Genomic DNA, 13,956 nt, shown 5'->3' on the forward strand with positions numbered 1-13,956 from the left:
TTTCATTCTGAAAGTTATTGCGGTTTTGGAAAGCTTACCAAAGAATCTTCTTTTAAAAAGATCCTTTGTTCTGTTCTAGAACTTGGTCTCGATGTATACATGTAAACTGGGTGGTGGTTGGACTTGTGAGATCATTGATGCCAGTTGCAATTAGTTGTCGCATGTGACTGCAACAAAGGAACGTACCTAACTTGAAGTATTTACCTCTAGTATCTGTAGCAATTAGTGCAACCTCAGAATCATTTCCAGTGCTGCCCAAGTGTTCTTACTCAAAACATGCATAATTTCTGGACAGCATTACTCTGTATTAGGACCTAACCATCTGAAATGGCTTCAAATGCTTATATGGTCCGTTGGAGGGGTCAACGTCTCCTGAGAGTGCTACCTGTTTTTTTACTGGATTCTTGCAGTTGCCTTCTTCAGCGTCCGCCAGCACAGATCTGAGGTAGGGGAGTGGGAGGGGAAAGGGAGGACGCGGAGGAAGCAGGTATAACATTTTTAAATTAAATTTAATAACAATAAAAATGTACCTTCTCGCTGCATCTCTCCTCCGTAGTCCTTCCTCGCTCAGCCTCAATTGTTCTGAGCGCCGTGTTTCAGTGCTCAGACGCTGACTGGAGGCCTGGGCATGTTCTCCACAAAGGCTGTAATGCAGCCTGCATGGAGAACATGCGACTTGCGCAAGACTGATTTGGGGAGCCTGACAGGCTACTTAGTAGAGGGCAACCTACCACTCCTACTCTGCCCCACCCCCACACAAAGCTGTGCAAGTAGGAGAAAATACATTTTGCTTTGTTGTACTGCAAAAAAGCAGTGGGGTGATGCTTCTCCAGCTTAGCGAAGGAGTCGCTACTGGCCGCCCTTAGTGGATCGAGGGTGTTGACAAGTCCCATCTTCTTGCATCTCTTCTGAAGTTGACTGTGCTAGCATCATAGAGAATCCTTGAACTCAATTGCATTTGGAGGCAGCAATGATAATGTGGATTCTGGAGGTTCCTTGAGCGGTGACCTTGTTACTTACTATGAGTTAACCATCTTATAGCTCTTCCTTCCAGCCCATTCACTACTGTGGTTATTCAGAGAAGAAAATGCGGCAGAATTCCAACACTGCATCTACTGCTGAAGGTGAGACTTCAGTGTGACTGCCGCAGATATGACATCTGTTACATGAATTTATACTTTGGTGACCAAGCAAACAAACTGTAGCATAGTTCATTTAACCCACATCAAGTGCTGAAAGTGGGACATTCATTCCCCTACCTCAGTTTTACCCCTCTATTGCTGGAAATTATACTTTTCGGAAATGTTTAGGGACATTTAGACAACTTCCTGTAGCTAAACAGGAAAAATGGTATACCGAGGCTCTCAGAAAAGAGAAGCAAGAATGCAGGAGGATAGAGAAAAGATGGAGGAAATTTCATTCTGAGGAGAACAAAAAGGTACATCGTGCAGCCCAAACCAACTACTATAAACACATCAAAGCTGCCCGTAAAAATAACACCGCTCAACAGCTTACAGAAGCTGGTAACTCCCCTAAAGAACTGTACAGGATTCTTGAAACTTTCGTAAAACCTATGGCTTGTATAAGCCCAGATGACTTCTCACAAAGTTTGTGTGAAGAAGTCTCATCATACTTCGAAACCAAAATAGAATCCATCTATGAAAACATTTTGGCATCCCAACCAAACAGTGATACTTTGAATGTTTCCTCCCCCAATAAAAATATCAACTTCACATTAACCACATTCCCTCCTATCAACACTGAAGAGCTTTATACAAAATGACCCAAGTAAAATCTGGATCACCGGATGACCTTATTCCTGCTAAAACCCTAACCTCCCTCCGTACCCTGTTAGCTCCCCACACTCAGGATGTAATCAATCAGTCTCTTAAAGAGGGAAAAGTACCAACCGAATGGGAAAGTGCAGTGGTGAACCCCATCCGCAAGAATGCGGCTCTCCCGTGGACGGAGCTCTCCAACCTCCGTCCCATCTCCCTTCTGCCTTATTACAGCAAGATGGTCGAGAAGCACGTCAATGCACACCTGTCTAACTACATCGAGGCAGCGGGCGGCCTAGACCACTCGCAATCTGGTTTTAGGCCCAACCATAGCACCGAATCAGCCCTCCTGTCTGTGACAGATAACATAAGAATGTCACTTGACAGGGGGAGCTCAGTGATTCTGGTGCTATTGGATCTATCCGCTGCCTTTGACACGGTGTCGCACAAAATTCTCCTCGACTGCCTGAAGGCAGTGGGAGTAAAAGGGACCGCCCTTGCGTGGCTTGAAAGCTTTCTTGAAGACAGACAACAAGGTGTCAAACTAGGCTCCCACAAATCTGTCTGCAGGAAGCTTACCAAGGGTGTGCCACAGGGCTCATGTTTGAGCCCCACGTTATTCAACGTATATGTGGCCCCTTTGGCAGAGATTATAAGATCTTACGGGTTCTCCCCAATCTCCTATGCTGACGATACTCAGCTGTTGTTTCCCTTCCAAACCATTACACCTGCAGTCATGAAATCCTTTCAAAACGGCATGAGAGCGGTGGCAGGTTGGATGGCCCAGAACTTCCTCCAATGCAATGTGACCAAAACGGAGGTCATGTTGTTTGGAGGGGCCACCCTGCTCTGGTCGCCGGATTGGTGGCCACTTGAGCTAGGACCTGTCCCAGCGCCCAAACAGACTATCAAAAATCTGGGGGTGCGCCTAGACCAAACTCTGATCATGAAAGATCATGTCAGCCAGGTCACGGGAACATGTTTCCGTACAATTGGTCTTCTACGGCGTATCTTCCCTTTCCTACCTAACATCTATAGGAAAACGCTGGTACAGGCACTAGTCCTAGGACGAGTGGACTATTGTAATAGTCTACTCATTTCCGCCAATCATGAACAACTACGTAGACTACAGGTGGTGCAGAACACCGCGGCAAGACTCATCCTGAATGCCCCTCCCCGTACCCCTTCCCATCCTCTCCTTTCCCACCTTCATTGGCTTCCAGTACAACAGCGAATAAATTTCAAACTCTGCTGCATTATGCGTAAGTGCATCTATGGGTCTGGTCCCAAATATCTAAAAGAGATTTTTTTTCCCTATTCTCCCGGACGTGCTCTGCTTTCCAGCAACACTATGTTACTACATGTACCTAAGGTTACCAGAGCGAGACAGGGTGGCCGAGCACCCTCCCTTAAAGGCCCCTTGTTGTGGAACTCTCTTCCACCTCAGTTGAGGCAAATCTCCAACCTTTTTTCCTTTAGGAAGAAACTAAAAACCTTCTTGTTCACACAGGATTAATTTGGCCTTTCTCTCTGTCACCCCCTCAATATAGTTTGCTCAACTCACACAGAAGCTACGCGCGGAGATACCCCTTCGGGACTGATTCAGGCGCGCTACAAGACGATAAATAAATAAATAAATAAATAAATATCAAATATAAGCACAAAGTGTTACTATAAACCACATGCTAACATCCACTGAGGCAACCGAGGCATGTCGAGGAGGACAGAAACCCGACTAACTCCAACAGCAAACCAGAAACTAACAATCTCCCAAAAAAATGTAGAGGCCACAGAATAAAGCACCAACAAGACAGGAGCCGATTCAAACTCAAGTCAAAAGCTATCGAGCCTCTTACCACTATCTCCAGACCACCAAATGTTCATGGTTCCCCAGGCTTCCCCAGGCTGCCCCAGCAATCATTGACAGCCATACTACTTTACACCTTGACACCAGGAAGCACAACCAAACAAGGAATAGCACAACTTTAACCAACTTCATCGCACTACCAAACAGCCAGGGAAGACCAGAAGAGGCGGTCCAACTCAGTCCAGACGGGTATAAAACTGGCATCTCCATTCAGGAAACAAAGGACCAATCAACCAAAACAGAATCTAACGCAAGCAACCAACGCAGGGATGGATGCAGGGCAGACGCCGGGCCTAGCATCATCGCAACCACAAGGCAAAGTCTGCTGCTCCCCGAACTCAACAATGTATTAGGTGGCCCTAGCAGTTGACTCACGCTGGGGCGCCAACACTCTTATCTTCATCCCTGAATACACATCAAGAGGACCACACAACACCCTAAACTGAGGAAACATACTCCGTTTGTTATCACACATACCGACCCTGACAGACCTATCGACAACAGACCTGAACTCAATAGAATTTATTCGACGCAAAGACTTACTGGAGGGAGAAGATACAAAGACCACATGGAGAACTTCAACCATCTCACAGAAAGCTCAGACAACTCCACATTCAGGAACTGGGGGATAAACATCATCTTCTTCTGCGAACCCGGGTACCCTGTCTCACTGGTACCAGATGGCAAGGCAACTCTACCAGTGGGCTCAAAAAGCACTACAAGATCCTTGCACAGAGGAGCAAAAGTTCTCTCACCAACTAAGAAAGAGTCCCCCCACAACACACACAGTAGTTGGCTAGAGCTTGCCCACCCGCCTCAGCTGCATGAGGACCTGAGATGGATCTCAATGACAATCAACAGTCAAGCATGCAACAATTGACAAGATAGGTTCCAACTACCACCAACCCGTCAACAGTTTTCTATGGATCTACTCATGGAACATCAACCGACTCTCCAGCAAGATGTCAGACTCAGATTTCGTCACTTATCAAAAATCGTTCGACATCATCGCACTGCAGGAAACCTGGCTGGCAGACCCTCCTCACCTCCAAGGATACCTGCACTTCTTTACGCCATCCATCAGGGAGGCAAAATATGGCCATTTACAAGGCGGACTCGCCACCTATGTTTCCATCATAAGTACTATCTCAGTTTGCATACTGGTTCCAGCCTCTTCGGCAACCATTGCAATAAAAAGATCTGTGCCATCTGTAACACCAAAAAACAGGAGCTCAGAAAATATATTAATTGATGCTTATATACACCCAAAAAGGAAAATCAAGGCAGTACGGCAACTGATAGACGATCTTGAGGCATGCATAAGTGAAGGGGAGACAGTAGACACTATCCTTACTGGTGACTTAAATCTATACCTATTGGACTTCTCCACTGCTGAGGAAGTGTCCACCCAAACCTCTCTCAGCGACATTCCAACACAGGAAAAAAACACACTGGGATACCTAACCAACACTGGCCGGCGTCTATTAGAGGATCTTGAACATCTTAATCTTAGAGCCACCAATAGTAGATTTGCCGATGACAACCCTCCGGCAACTACCTACCACTCCTCAACCATAAGTTTGATACTTGACTACCCCTACGTCTCTCTATCCCTCTTCAATCAAATAATTTCTTCCCACCTGAGTGACAAAGTCAAGACTGACCATTGCCCTCAAGAAATCTCTCTTCGAAAGAACATGCCCACGTTTGAACGGTCTCGGACTCCTCTGGAATTGAATCTTACAATCAATTATTGAAGAGTCAAATTCGCACAAGCATCAAGGGGGAGCGGAGCCTCTTGGAATTCGCCACACTTCTCTTTGAGACACATTCTGGAATGAGGGAAACAGAGAAAGGAGAGAATTTCACAAACAAAATGACAGAGTCCTTCGCTGCTCCCACTGAATGAAAGGCACATCAAAGTCACATTAGAATGAAGTGCATCTCAAAAACGCAAAGGACCCAAATCAAATGCACCAAAAACCTAATCTATTGCATGCTAAGATCTCTCTGCCACACTCCAACCGACAAAGCCTACTGAAGTATTTCGGGGTTCCCAAGGCCTACACGCTCCAGAGATTACCCACTTACACACAAGAACTGTTGGCACGGAAACTGTAAAATGCAAAGAACAAGTTTATTAAGACCCCATGGGGTGGTGGTACACTCAAACAGCACCCTTCGGTAATGCAAGAGGTATCACACCGAACACCGGTGTGACCCCGTTTATATACAATTTTGGGGCAATAAAAGATAGGCGGCATAAGTTAAGACACAGTTTTAGAGACATATATGGTCATGTTTTGGAACACTGCCAGCTCATTGGTGGGTTTCAAACCCGTTGGTCAGTTAGCGGCACATTCCTGAGGGTTTACGGGTCAGTAAGAACTGCGCATGTGTGGCTTGACCAGTACTAAAAATAGCCTGTTGCTGGGCAGATGAGAGTGGTCAGTGGAACGGACAAAGGACTAAAGGGCACGTCGGCCACGAGGCCGCTCATGGTCTAAGATGGCCGCTGCAACATTCAAAAAATGGCGTTTATCGTATATAGCCAAGTTAAGGAGGACAACGTGTAGGTTCAGCTAGTCGCTAATCCAAGCGGGCAAATTACGACAGACGACCCTTTTAGCGTTTAGCTGAATCTACCTCATAATGAACATACTCTGGATGTTCGTCCTCGATGTCTATTAACATAATTTGTGTCACCTCTTTGTGTAGCATTATTTTGTCATGGGCAAGAGCTCGCCTCGATGGTAAGCAAGCTGATAGACACATTGAACATAAGGTAGGGCCACATTGGATACACAAGCATATAAAGAACATTGCTCCCACAAGTATGCAGAGAATTGTCAACAGTTTCCAGCCCCAAGTTGCAATCATGGACCAGAACCATCCAGAAAGTGTCCAAGTTCCATTGTCCGGGTGTATTTCGGCAGCTATCTTATGCAGCTTGGAAATCGCATCATACACAGATGGAGAATTATCAGGCACGTAAACACAACAGCTGCTTCCGATGATTCTACATGCCCCCCCACGATCAGCCAAAACAACATCCAGCACCATCCTGTTTTGAAGGGTGACAATTCTGGAAATCTGCAGTTCTTCGGTAATATTCCCCAGGGCAATAGCAGTGTCATTCGCAACAGCCTCGACAACGCGAGTCAGCCGTCTGATTTTCCGGCTGTTCAATGCAGCCCCCACAAAGGAGAATAGTCCCAGATTGAAATCCACATACTGTTGTAATGCAGTGTCCGTTTGATCAATGTCCTCTAAAGCAACAGTTCGCTTAACTCTGTTCAAAACAAAATCGTGGTACAGAGTATAGTCGTTATGATACATCGGAGGGGCAATGAATACAGGAGGTAGCACAAACGATACATAGCATGTGCCCAACCACCCCACCGGAAGCTGATGGTACCCCTTCGTTCCACAGATGAAGTAGGTGTTTCGAGATGCAACAAATGAAATGCCATTCGGGCTATCAAACGTGAGAGTAATATTACATTCACTTTTCCCCACTGCAATCGTGCCCTTGTTTCTGATGCATAAATCGGCTTTGGTGGAAATGACATTTATAACATGAGCACTGGATACATTCACGTTTCGCTGATTGCTATATATTCGTGGGGCAGACACATTATCAGGCCTGTATTCTTCCCATTCAAAACGTGTACCCTCTGCCCGTGGAAACCCATCCTTGTCATGGGGACATTCTTTATTTAGGCGAAAAAGCACCCCCCCTTTTGTTGGCCATCTCAAAGTAAAGAGGAGAGTGTACCAAGCATTGCAAGACCCATTGTGCGAAAACGGGAGTGGAATAAGTGGGGTGCCCCCTCTCTTCTGGTGCCCAGGCAACATTCCACACACCCAGCAGTTAGAGGTATTGGTCATGTTATGCGTGTGGTGAAGAATCTGAATGAAGCTGTTATTTAAATACGTTTGGCGATGGCGTTCTTCATGGAAGGGCAATGTAAAATGGAAATGTTCAGACGGTGCCGGGGTAGTCGGCAGCAAATGTTCACGTACAGGCACCACAAGTTCGACTACCCAGGCTATAACAGCTATCACCACAATGGTTAGAAGAAAAAGAAAGGCACCCAACAGTTTCTTGTCACGAGATGCCGTTGATGCCATAGTTCAAGAAAGTCTGTGCAAAGTCTCAAATGACACAAATTGTTCACAAGTTTTCACAAATAGTCTCAGATACACGTACGTGTATACCTAAAAAAGAAAAATGCGGTGCTGAACTCCGAGGTAGCCGTTGTTTTCTTCTCCGGGCCAAGACGGGTGTCGCTACTCTGGCAGAACTGATCCCCCCCCCTTGGAATTCCCGGTTTCCGTTTCACAAACCTGGAGCGGTTACCAACCAGTCATAAAAAAAGGACAAAACTTCTTATCGCGGACGTAGATTGTAGCGCTCTCTTCCGGTAGCAGATTGGTCCGGGAAGGCTCCCTCCACTTCGGCCGACGTCACAGCTGGGCTCTTTTCTTTCTCCAAGATCTCCTTATAATCAGTCAGCACAACAGGAGTCACCAGATCCGGAGAGATTCGGCGACAATGTGTCGAATGCACCCACCGCTTCCTGTTGGTCACTCGTACGGCGGTGCGGGTCGCCAGAAGGACCTGCTCGGGGCCCTTCCACCTGGGCTCCAGACTGCTTGCTCTTTCAAACGAACGGATCATCACATGATCCCCAGGACGAAGATCGTGGCCCTCTCCAGCAGAGTTGTCAGGGAGCGCTTCTCGAACCTGTTGGTGAATAGAGAGCAAATCATTTGTTAATCGTGCCAAATAATCATTCATCATAACACAAGGCACATCATGTATTAATCGCGGCTTGGGCACCCCCCAGATATTCATGGGGCGGCCAAACACCACCTCATAGGGCGTAAGGCCAGTTCGTGAGTGGGGTACTGATCTAAGAGAGAGCAGTGCTAGCGGCAATGCATCTGGCCACTTCAACGATGTAGACGCCACGATTTTGGCCAGCTTAAGCTTCAAGGTGGCATTGTACCGCTCGACCAAACCCGCTGACTGAGGGTGGAATACAGCGTGGAACTTTTGCTGAATCCCTAACCCCTTCAGTACATATTCCACAATCTTTCCAACAAAATGGGGCCCATTATCGCTCCACAGAAATTTGCAAACTCCAAAGCGAGGAAAGAACTCCTTAAGCAACACCTTAGCTGTTGTCAAAGCTGTATTGTCTTTCGTGGGGTAGGCCTCAACCCATTTGCTAAAAGCACACACCACCACTAGGACGTACTTCAGGTTGTTGCAGCGCTCGAGTTGGATGTAATCCATTTGAAGCACTTCAAACGGTGCTGAAGGTGGAACGAACCCTCCTTTCGGAGTATGGGTCCCCTTCCCAGGATTGTGTTGCAAGCATACCAGGCAGGTCTGCACTACTCTCTTTGCAGTATTCGCAATCTCAGAATGTTCCCAAACTCGTGTTAAAAGCCGGGTGATTGCAAGAGCTCCGACATGGGCCAGTCCATGAGTCATCTGGACCATCGCCTGCAAATAAGCCGCAGGCAATTTCCACTTCTCCATGTCTTTGCTTCTCCAACAACCTTCATCATCTAGCACCCCCTCTGCTGCCCAAGCCGCAAGCTCAGATTCTGTAGCTGTTTTTTGAATATCCCGTATCTCTGCTCTAGCATCACTCCATCTCTCGGCCTGTGATTGTACCACGTACATAGGGGAGCTAGTTCGGGACATAGCCGTCTGCCTTGCTATGCTGTCTGCGAAGGCATTTCCTTGACCTACTTTATCCGTGATCTTTTTATGGGCACTGCACTTCACTATCGCTACTTTCTTGGGGCAGAGCAACGCGTTTAGGAGATCACGCACTAACTCTCCGTGCATAATGTGCTCTCCGTGTGATGTCAGAAACCCACGTTCCCTCCAGAGAAGTCCGAAGTCATGGGCCACTCCAAAGGCATACCGGCTGTCTGTGTATATGTTCACACATAGGCCAGCACTCAATTCGCAGGCTCTTGTTAAAGCTATCAGCTCTGCTGCCTGAGCCGATTTTTGTGGTATTCTAGCTGTTTCAACCACCGTCTTAAGAGTCGTGATCGCATATGCTGCGGAAGTCGTACCATCTGGCAGCCTCAAACACGATCCATCAACCCACAGTTCCCCATCCACATCTGGAAGTGGCACATCCTGTAAGTCAACACGACCCTTTGTCTGTTCCTCAGTCAGGAAAACACAATCATGATGTTTTTCTTCCTGACCCTCCTCGGCCGGATAGGGCAATAAAGTCGCGGGGTTCAAAGTAGCGCATCTTTTCAATGTTATGTGTGGCGCTAAAAGTGTCAGCTCATATCCTGTAAGTCGTGCACTCGTGAGGTATTGGGTCTTTGTTTGGTTTAACAGGGCATCTACTGCATGAGGAACTAACACCAACAGTTTGTGTGATAACACTATGCCCTCACTCTGTCGTATGGCTACTGCTGTTGCCGCTACCGCTCGAAAACACCCAGGCAACCCTCGTGCTACAGGATCCAAAATGGCAGAGAAGTATGCACATGGTCTCTGCTTATCCCCGTGTAACTGCACTAACACTGACAACGCGCACCCATCATTCTCATGCACGTACAATGTGAAAAGTTTCGTGTAGTCTGGTGTTCCTAACACGGGTGCAGAACAAAGGGCCTGTCTCAACTGTTCAAAGGCTTTCTGACATTCGTCTGTCCACTCAAGAGGCATCGGTGTGGTTTTGGACAATAATGCTAGCAGAGGTTTTATGATATGAGAGAAACCCATAATCCATTGTCTACAAAAAGATGTCAACCCTATAAAAGCACGCACATCTCTCTGCGTGCGGGGGACTGGTGTGTCTAAAATTGCTTGAATTCGATCAGATGTTAATGCCCTCCCCTCCTTAGACAACAGATGACCGAGGTAGGTCACCTGGGGTCTACAGTATTGAAGCTTTTTCTTGGAGACCTTGTGATTGTTTTGTGCCAAAAAGGAAAGCAACGCAAGCGTACTCTGTTCACATTGTGCATAGGAGTCGGCGGCAAGCAGAAGGTCATCCACGTACTGGATGAGCGCAACGCCAGACTGCAATTCAAAGGAATCTAGTTGTCGTTTCAAAGCCTGGCTGTAGATGCTAGGGCTCTCAGTATATCCTTGGGGAACTCGACAAAATCTATATGATTTATTATTGAGCGTAAAACCAAACAGATATCTACTATCTGGATGGACAGGGATAGAAAAGAACGCATTCTTTAGGTCGATAACAGTGAAAATGGTGGCCGTCGGAGGAACCAATGTAAGCAAGGTCGTAATATCGGACACCACTGGGTATTGGGGAATGACAATTTTATTTATTTCACGCAAATCAATAATAAATCGATAGATCTTGCCATCTGAGTCTCTCTTAAGAATTGGTAGAATAGGGCTGTTACAGACATTATAAGGGACCTCCTCCACCACCCCTGCAGAAATCAAATCCTGGACAATGTGTGTTAGTGCAATTTCGCCTTCCTTCGAGATCTTATACTGTGGCACTCGTGGTAGGGGGGCCCCCTCCTTAACGGTAATGTGTATTGGTGGAATACGCATCTCTCCCACATCCGTATCTGATGTCGCCCACAACGTGTGCGGCAGAGAGGCCAAAGCGGGAACATCTAAAATGACACAAAATCTGTCATGTTCAGGGCAATCATCAGGGTCAGGGTAGTTATCATTCAGAATAACCCGCACTCCCTCTGGAGCGCAGCGTATTGTTGTTCGAAAATATTTAAGCAAGTCAATGCCCAAAATATTATCTGGGGTATGGGGCGATAACAAAAATTGGCCAAAACTAAAGTACTTGTCAATGCATAATGCAAGGGGCTTGGACAATGGGCTGGGGGAGGGTGTGCCATCAAACCCTACACACGTAATCATTTCGCCAGATAGGGGAGCCCTCGGAACCAAGTTTTTCGACAGAGCGCTACGAGTAGCTCCTGTGTCGACTAGAAACTGGTCAGTAGAACCCAAAATACCCGCTGTTACATATGGACCTTGCTGATCTACTGGCACTTCAACTGATTCCTTACCCCATCCTACGCAATCCTATGCATGCACATAATCCTGATGTTCCACATTCTCTCCTTCCAAAATCTGATATTGATTCCGTCTATCAAACGTATTTCGTTCGTCCTGGCCACGGCCCCTCTCCTCAACCTGTCTACGATCACCTCCTCCACCTCTCATTCCAGTATAACCTCCTCTTGACCTTCCACTACCTCGCCCACGCTGGCTACGCTGTTCACGAAGTACCGGACAATCGTCGGCCCAATGCCCAAACTCCTTACAATAAGCACACTGATCCTCCGCAATGTCCGTACGACCATACGATGCGTTACCTCCACCTCGTCTACCTCTCTCATTCCCTCTACCCTGTGTTCCCCGAACCTGCGCCAACATCACCTTCGTTTTCAATTCCTTCGTCTTTTTCTCTACACTTTCTTTAGCCTCCACCTCCTGCCGCTCATAATACTGAGCCATAGCTAACAAGGACGCAGGGGTCGCCGTGGCCCAGGAACTTTCACTCAATTTCAATCGCTTAGCAATCTCTGGTAGGAGATTAGCCACATACTTATCTACAAACAAATGCCGACCCGTATCGTCAGTTAAAGATTGACCACTGTAATCATGAAATGCCTCCTCGAAGCGTGTAAAGAAATCTGAGACTGTTTCATCTGGTTTCTGCTTGCACGACGTTAACATGGTCCAATCTATCTTTTTGGCAGGAACGAGCGTTTTCAATTTATGCAAAATAGCTGCCGGAAGATCTAGAATTAGCTGACAAGGCTTACATGCTGGTTCTCTATCTAAATCTGCAGCATTTATCTCTTTCCAGGTCCCCCCCAAAATCGTTTCGTCATTAGTTTTACGAATTTGCCTCCACATATCAGGTGGTAAAATTAGCCCAAAAAACAACTCTATATCTACAAGAGTCATCACACAAGACGATATAGCCCCCTCTACCCCCTCATAGAATGCCGCTGGGTTCTTTCGGAGATCAGGTAAAGAGTTTTTCAGTGCCATAACATCTGCCCTATTCCATGGCGTATATACCCAATTGTACACAAAATACCCTTTCGCATCCTTCGACAACTTATCATCATCCGTACCTTCCCCTTTTGGTGGAACATACAAAGGCGCCGCTTCACGCATAGGCATAACATGCAACGCAGAGCTCTTATCTGAACCACGAAGAGAACACTCCTTAACCGTCTCATCATTTCCCGGCACAGACTCCTTTTGCCTCCGTTTCCGTTCCTGTCGCAAATGGGTTGTCTCATCCCGCAGCGCGATCAAATGCTTGAACAGGTCATCAACATCTGTAAGATCAAAATCACCTTTAGCTAAATTCTCACGATACACCGACAAAACTTTAGACTCTAACGTATCAGAAAACTCACGATATGCGCTTACAACTTCATCCGCTAGGCTGGACAAAAAATACATTAATTCAAGATCCGACCACCCCGTTTTCTCTGATATCAATTGATCCTGGGTAACACTATGCTTATTCACTTTGCGAGCCCAACTACGTAAATGAGCGGACCTCTCCGCGGTAAACCTGAGAGCCGATACACCCTTCTTGCCCAACTTATCCCGTCCGTCATCATCAGGATCCACAGCTGGAGCCGTCGGCGTAACGTACGGAGGCGGTGACCGATCTAACAAAGAGAAATCATCAATTTCATTATTAAGGACAGGATAAAGTGGTCGGCGAATAGGAAATTGACCAGTCGTTAGCAATTTACGCTCCCGTTCCTCCCTTTCTTTCTTCTCCTGAGCCTCCTTCTCCTCCAGCTGTAAAGCCTTATCCCGAGCAGCCTTGCGCTGCTCTTTGTCCGCCAAGGCAACCTCACGCTTCATTCGTTCACGCGCCGCTTTCTCCCACATTCGCACACAATCAAACATGTTTTGTCTAGACCTGCGTTGAAACATACATTGCTCTACAAATTGGATTTTACTCAAATCGTACGACCCGTGTAGGGGCCATTGCAATTCGGGATCGGCCTTAGTGTACTTATGCCATAATTTACCGTACATAATAGGGGGGAGGCCAAACTTAATATACATCTCCCTATTTGGTGTTCCCTCTGGGGGAGCCGGCTGTGATTCCGTTAACCTAATTGAGGTACCATCTCCTAAACAACACATTCCCCGGAGTGTGCTAAAAACAGGCATGTTCAAAGAGTATCACGAAAGCGTGACACCGGACCAAATGGCACTTACAGTTCTTCTCACGATTGTGCCGCTCAAAGGAAAAAACAAAGTTAGAGAAACATCTC

Source organism: Lissotriton vulgaris, chromosome 9 (assembly GCF_964263255.1).
Source record: "Lissotriton vulgaris chromosome 9, aLisVul1.2, whole genome shotgun sequence".
Taxonomy (NCBI): Eukaryota; Metazoa; Chordata; class Amphibia; order Caudata; family Salamandridae; genus Lissotriton; species Lissotriton vulgaris.